The sequence below is a fragment of the Triturus cristatus genome, chromosome 12, assembly GCF_964204655.1.
Source record: "Triturus cristatus chromosome 12, aTriCri1.1, whole genome shotgun sequence".
In the NCBI taxonomy this organism is placed as follows: Eukaryota; Metazoa; Chordata; class Amphibia; order Caudata; family Salamandridae; genus Triturus; species Triturus cristatus.
The window spans coordinates 723959539-723967260 of record NC_140595.1 but is presented as its reverse complement, the minus strand read 5'-3'; the positions used below and the strand labels follow the sequence as shown (position 1 = coordinate 723967260).

At 39.8% G+C, this 7722-nt stretch overlaps 2 non-coding genes across 2 annotated transcripts; both read right to left on the bottom strand.

The window, feature by feature from the left end:
* Nucleotides 1–403: 403 nt before the first annotated feature.
* Nucleotides 404–485, bottom strand: TRNAS-AGA (transfer RNA serine (anticodon AGA)). The gene has a single exon. It is a non-coding gene; the product is annotated as a tRNA-Ser (tRNA).
* A 3937-nt stretch (nt 486–4422) lies between these two features.
* Nucleotides 4423–4504, bottom strand: TRNAS-AGA (transfer RNA serine (anticodon AGA)). Its single transcript has one exon. It is a non-coding gene; the product is annotated as a tRNA-Ser (tRNA).
* Between the last annotated feature and the right edge of the window lie 3218 nt (nt 4505–7722).

Below are 7722 nucleotides of genomic sequence, written 5' to 3'. Positions count from 1 at the left end.
AGATGAATTCTCTTCCTGGGACAGCAGGTTAAGAGAAATTACACATGGGGAGGTTAAGCATGTAACACGGGGGAGAATAAAAAAGAAAATGCAGTTTTATGAAGTGTGTTTGCCAATCCAGCCAGCACTTTTGTTCTATTTCTCTCTTTGCGTCTTTTATTGGTAAAGTAACTTTCAAGTGCATGCGCAGGTATGAATGAGAGAGCAACGGTATAATAATTTGAAGCGTTTACACCAGTGCTAAAGTAGGAATGAGGTGTAGCAAAGACATGAAAGAGGTAGCGATAACAAATATGTGGAGAGGCAATAGTGACACAAAAATAAGCCACCTATTTATAAAACTGAAATGGAAGAAATACTAAAGGTTAACTTCTGAAATTGTAGCCGATAATAAAAAGATTCTCGTTGTTGGCAGGATTCGAACCTGCGCGGGGATACCCCAATGGATTTCTAGTCCATCGCCTTAACCACTCTGCCACAACAACTTGCTGTAAGCTGCCTACAAATATTTTGTTTGAAAGTTTTGAAGTTTTCCCACATCAAAGTACTAATATTCTGCAATGCGCTTTTTAAAAACAATGTTTTTTTCATCATGCACGTTCTGTCCTAAAAATAAAAATTGCATGAGTATATCTCTGGATCTGTAAAAGGATACGCTTGCATTCAAACTCTCTTGTGGCACTCAAGTTTTTTGGACCCTGTTGCACTCTGTTTTTGCGCTGCTTTTAGTCTACGACCCATATTACAGAAGTCAACCATCTCTGAGTATTTGGGACTCCTTTGTAAGTGCCTTATCTTTAATCCTTGAAAAGCTCTATAATAAAGGGGTCTGTCAAAGATTGCTTGAATGGAAGATAAAAGAAGGCCCACTTGTCTCACCAAATGCAGTAGAGAAACCTGATGTTTTACTCATGTTATCCTTAGTTCAGTTTTTGTTAGACCTGGCATCCTTAAGGTGGCCTACCAGCAACCTTTTTGCTTTTCACCTCACGTTTTGCTGTATCTTTATGTTGGCCGTAGGACTCTAATCACTTTATCACTACTGTGAGAAAGTGGCTCTGTATATACTGTTCCCAAATAGGTACAGTGTGCACAGAGTCCCCAGTCCCCAGAGGTTTGGCAGAGGCTAAAGTTAGATATAACCTTACTCTCTAAAGTGGTAGCTTGCCGAGCAGTAAGGCAGTATCAGAGTACAGTGTAAAACATTTGTTGTACACACTCAGTCAGCAAATGGTCTCACACACTCAAGAACTGAACACTAGGCCATTGGTTTGCATAAAAAAGATATTGTTGTTTTACTTGAGAACCAACAATAGGTATCAAAATATACTTTCTCAGAGTGAGATGCTTTAGTTAAATACTTTGCAATAGGCAATTGACTTTTGCAGGTCATAGTTACAGTTTATTACAATAGGCAACACAATTTGAATCACAATAATACATTGAGCTCAATGGGAATTTTAAGTTATATGCAATTAATTACTTTCAGGAATACTTTTCTAAATCCAGGACTGGATCCTAGATTCAGTCCTGGGACAGTTCTTGGAAACAAGTGAGTAAATTTGTTTTAGTTACTGTTGTGATTTTTAAGCAATATTTTGCTATTTTAAAAGTTGACACTTAGAAACTTTTGCTGATCAAATTACCAATGTTATCCTATGGAAGGAAATTCACTTAGCAGGTAAGTGGGGTTATGGTTACTTTTTCTAGGTCAGTGTTGGATCCTAGATCCAGCACTACTGTACCACCTGTAAGCAGTTGAGAAACTACGTTTAAGTTATACAGGCGATTTTTAAGGAATATTTACATGTTTGCAAAATCGACACTTAGAAGAAATTTCACAGAAAAACAGTCAATGGTTTCCTATGGAAGAAAATTCAAGTTACGGGTAAAGTTTGTTCTCGTTACTTTTGTAATCCAGTGCTGGGCTCCTAGGCTCAGTACTGGGACATCTATCTAAAACAGGTAAACAATTACGTTTTCACAGTTGGTACGATTTTTAAAGAATATTTGTAAGTTTCAAAAATCGACACTTAGAAAATTTTCAGCGAAAAGCAGGCAATGATATCCCATGGAAGGAAATTCGAGTTACTGGTAAGTACGGTTAAAATTACTTTTCAGGGTCAGTACTGAGCTCCAAGATGCAGCACTGAGGTCTCTCCTGATAACAGGTGAGTAAATCAGAATTCGTTGTTCGGCTGATTTTAGATGAATATTTTAAAGTTCCAAAACTCCACACCACTTAGAAGAATTTCCAAGTGAAACCACTCAATGTTAGCATATGGAAGAAAAGTGAGTTATCGGCTTTTAGGTAAGTACTCGACTGGCAGAGTTATGGTTCTGGGCATAGACTCAGGGGTCTCCCAGGGGAGTCCCAGCCTACTTGCCAAGCCTTAAACTCCCCTTTTATTACATATAATTTACACCTAAGGTAGGCCCTAGGTAGTCCTAGGTGCATGATGCTATGTAAGTAAAAAATAAGATATGTACTTTGGTGGTTCGCGTGTCCTGTAAGTACCAAACAGTCTATTTCATTTTTCACTACTGTGAGGTCTACCCCTCTCATAGGTTAGCTCTGTGTATTCCCCTATACTTTTTATTTGGTAATTCCATATCGGAGAGGAGTAGCTTTATTTATTTATTGAAAATCCTACTTACTGGTGAGTTTGGATTTAACTTTACTATTTTAGAAATGCCACTTTTAGAGAGTGAACATTTCTCTGCACTTACTGCTATATTTGCCTGAAACCTGGCCCCAATACACGTCTGGATTGGGCTGGGTGACAGCAAAATTTGTGCCTTCCCTCTAGAGAGCCACAACACAGGTCACTCAACTGCACCTGGGGGGTGAGCTCCGCTCTCCCTTCACCCCCAATAGGTTCAAGAACGATAATTTATGTAAGTAAATACATTATAGCTACAGCTTATAATCATGCGAGTTTAAATCATTTGTTGTTAGATGGTTTAAATATTTGAAAGGATCTGTTTTTAATAGACATTTTACAAAAACCACTGGTACATTTGCTAATTCTGTAAAATTAACACCCAACTGCCGTGACATTGCCAACCACAATGCCGTGACTCGGATTCGAACTGAGGTTGCTGCGGCCACAACGCAGAGTACTAACCACTATACGATCACGGCGAGCTACTTGGGCTCAACGACATACAGTGACATGGAGAATTTATAATTCGGAACACTCAGGGCTGTTCCTGTGATAGGCTGGATGTATTCATTGCTTCCTCATTCCTCATTCAGAGGCTGCGTCTCCTCAGTGGTTGATAGGCTGAAACCGTTTCCTGGCCGCCTGCTTGTGAAATGCCAGGAGTCAAAGATCACACAATACACTTGCGGACCTGTGATGGGACACCAATGCAGAGAAACCCACCTGGCACAGACCTTCTATTCTGTCTATTAGACCTGCATCTTCCCTGCACCTTTCAAGCCATTTGTATGTGAAGCAAGAAAGAGTTAGAGAGTGATCCATCTACACTTTTATAGGGAGGATGTCGCCGTGAGCTCCTCCCAGCTAATCACACGAACAGCAGAAAAGCAAGATAATACACAGTTGAGGGGAGGGCTGCATGGTTATGTTTTTGAGTAAATATTGAAACTGACCTCAGTGGCTCATTAGCAGAGCTGCGGCTAATGACTGGTGCCAAATCATGATGAAGCAAGCACCATGGCTCGTAGGGGACCCACAACACGCTTTTCTTAGCTCACTGAATTAAAGTATAAACTTCCGCCGTGTGTGAGTGGTAAAGGCTTGTTAATATGGTTCCTTTTCCAATTCAAGTCTGACAACAAGAGGCAGGAACCACGTGGCTTCGGAAGCTCAGGAAAGTAGCCACCAATCACAGAGAAAGAGAGAACTGGCAGTATGAGAGGTGGAGAAAACAGAAGCGGGAGCAAGGAGCTCAAATGAGATTGATGGCGTTTAAATAGAGCGCGTAAAGGAACAGTTACACAGCTAAGAAATGGGAAAGACAGACTAGGGAAAAAAACACAGAAAGAGCCTGTAGATGAATTCTCTTCCTGGGACAGCAGGTTAAGAGAAATTACACATGGGGAGGTTAAGCATGTAACACGGGGGAGAATAAAAAAGAAAATGCAGTTTTATGAAGTGTTTGCCAATCCAGCCAGCACTTTTGTTCTATTTCTCTCTTTGCGTCTTTTATTGGTAAAGTAACTTTCAAGTGCATGCGCAGGTATGAATGAGAGAGCAACGGTATAATAATTTAAAGCGTTTACACCAGTGCTAAAGTAGGAATGAGGTGTAGCAAAGACATGAAAGAGGTAGCGATAACAAATATGTGGAGAGGCAATAGTGACACAAAAAAAAGCCACCTATTTATAAAACTGAAATGGAAGAAATACTAAAGGTTAACTTCTGAAATTGTAGCCGATAATAAAAAGATTCTCGTTGTTGGCAGGATTCGAACCTGCGCGGGGATACCCCAATGGATTTCTAGTCCATCGCCTTAACCACTCGGCCACAACAACTTGCTGTAAGCTGCCTACAAATATTTTGTTTGAAAGTTTTGAAGTTTTCCCACATCAAAGTACTAATATTCTGCAATGCGCTTTTTAAAAACAATGTTTTTTTCATCATGCACGTTCTGTCCTAAAAATAAAAATTGCATGAGTATATCTCTGGATCTGTAAAAGGATACGCTTGCATTCAAACTCTCTTGTGGCACTCAAGTTTTTTGGAACCTGTTGCACTCTGTTTTTGCGCTGCTTTTAGTCTACGACCCATATTACAGAAGTCAACCATCTCTGAGTATTTGGGACTCCTTTGTAAGTGCCTTATCTTTAATCCTTGAAAAGCTCTATAATAAAGGGGTCTGTCAAAGATTGCTTGAATGGAAGATAAAAGAAGGCCCACTTGTCTCACCAAATGCAGTAGAGAAACCTGATGTTTTACTCATGTTATCCTTAGTTCAGTTTTTGTTAGACCTGGCATCCTTAAGGTGGCCTACCAGCAACCTTTTTGCTTTTCACCTCACGTTTTGCTGTATCTTTATGTTGGCCGTAGGACTCTAATCACTTTATCACTACTGTGAGAAAGTGGCTCTGTATATACTGTTCCCAAATAGGTACAGTGTGCACAGAGTCCCCAGTCCCCAGAGGTTTGGCAGAGGCTAAAGTTAGATATAACCTTACTCTCTAAAGTGGTAGCTTGCCGAGCAGTAAGGCAGTATCAGAGTACAGTGTAAAACATTTGTTGTACACACTCAGTCAGCAAATGGTCTCACACACTCAAGAACTGAACACTAGGCCATTGGTTTGCATAAAAAAGATATTGTTGTTTTACTTGAGAACCAACAATAGGTATCAAAATATACTTTCTCAGAGTGAGATGCTTTAGTTAAATACTTTGCAATAGGCAATTGACTTTTGCAGGTCATAGTTACAGTTTATTACAATAGGCAACACAATTTGAATCACAATAATACATTGAGCTCAATGGGAATTTTAAGTTATATGCAATTAATTACTTTCAGGAATACTTTTCTAAATCCAGGACTGGATCCTAGATTCAGTCCTGGGACAGTTCTTGGAAACAAGTGAGTAAATTTGTTTTAGTTACTGTTGTGATTTTTAAGCAATATTTTGCTATTTTAAAAGTTGACACTTAGAAACTTTTGCTGATCAAATTACCAATGTTATCCTATGGAAGGAAATTCACTTAGCAGGTAAGTGGGGTTATGGTTACTTTTTCTAGGTCAGTGTTGGATCCTAGATCCAGCACTACTGTACCACCTGTAAGCAGTTGAGAAACTACGTTTAAGTTATACAGGCGATTTTTAAGGAATATTTACATGTTTGCAAAATCGACACTTAGAAGAAATTTCACAGAAAAACAGTCAATGGTTTCCTATGGAAGAAAATTCAAGTTACGGGTAAAGTTCGTTCTCGTTACTTTTGTAATCCAGTGCTGGGCTCCTAGGCTCAGTACTGGGACATCTATCTAAAACAGGTAAACAATTACGTTTTCACAGTTGGTACGATTTTTAAAGAATATTTGTAAGTTTCAAAAATCGACACTTAGAAAATTTTCAGCGAAAAGCAGGCAATGATATCCCATGGAAGGAAATTCGAGTTACTGGTAAGTACGGTTAAAATTACTTTTCAGGGTCAGTACTGAGCTCCAAGATGCAGCACTGAGGTCTCTCCTGATAACAGGTGAGTAAATCAGAATTCGTTGTTCGGCTGATTTTAGATGAATATTTTAAAGTTCCAAAACTCCACACCACTTAGAAGAATTTCCAAGTGAAACCACTCAATGTTAGCATATGGAAGAAAAGTGAGTTATCGGCTTTTAGGTAAGTACTCGACTGGCAGAGTTATGGTTCTGGGCATAGACTCAGGGGTCTCCCAGGGGAGTCCCAGCCTACTTGCCAAGCCTTAAACTCCCCTTTTATTACATATAATTTACACCTAAGGTAGGCCCTAGGTAGTCCTAGGTGCATGATGCTATGTAAGTAAAAAATAAGATATGTACTTTGGTGGTTCGCGTGTCCTGTAAGTACCAAACAGTCTATTTCATTTTTCACTACTGTGAGGTCTACCCCTCTCATAGGTTAGCTCTGTGTATTCCCCTATACCACAGCTTTCCAAACTTTTCATGTTGGTGACACACTTTTTAGACATGCATCATTTTGCGACACGGTAACACAGTGTAGCGAGCGAGCTATCCGGAACCACCTAAGAGGGGTTCGGGGGGGGGTGTGTGTGAATCTGTTCTAACAAAGACAGTGACTGGCAAAACTGGGTGTAAGGTTAGGTTTGTGCCTGAAACAAGAATATAATCATGCACACATTGACACATGCCCCAGTGATTTACGGCACAAAAAGGGCGGGTGCACTCACTGCCAACCCTTTCAACCATGCACAAAGTCCGCCAGTTGCCTTGCTGAATATGAGTTATACAAAAATCCGTTCAGGAAGGGGGAATTGTGAGTGGTAAAACAATCATGCAACTTATCAGCCGGTCTCTGCGCATTGAACTCAGTGGGACCGCTCTCCGCAGCGCACCAAAAGCCAACAGAAAATAAGACGAGTCATATGTTTTTCCTTTGAGGTAAAATCTTATGTTGAACTGTACAAGGCATTGTAACATGGTAAAATTTGGGGTGCTACATTTTGAGAACCAAAAATGGTCATTTGCTCTGAAATTGCTTAAATAGGTTTATAAAAAGTGTTCTGCCATAAATCAAGGGACGATGAAAACTGTGAAGATATGGAAACCATCAACTGTGATTTCATGAACTGAGACAATTGTGAAGGCATGGAACCCCATCAAGTGTAATTTGGTGAATTACAGGACAAAGCCAATTATGAAGACAGACACAATGAACTGTCATGTCATTAATTTTGGGACCGAGACAACTGTGAAGAACATCACCAAGTGTCATTTTTACAAACTTCTGCACACTATAATAAACCATGCCTACTTTGGCATCACAGACGCCCACCAAGTGTAACAATCAAAGAACACAACAACAATCAAACAGTCATTTATTTTCGGGACACTTTCAATTTGACCTTTTACATGTAACATTTGGTAGAGCACATCTGTGGTAGAGTATGTCAGCAAAAAGCTGCGTTTATTTTTGTTTTCCATCACAGAAACCCACATCAGCGGCGACATTGTTAACGGTGAAGTTGTCGATTCGTACACTTCACTTAATCTTTCACAAAATACTCTCACTTTG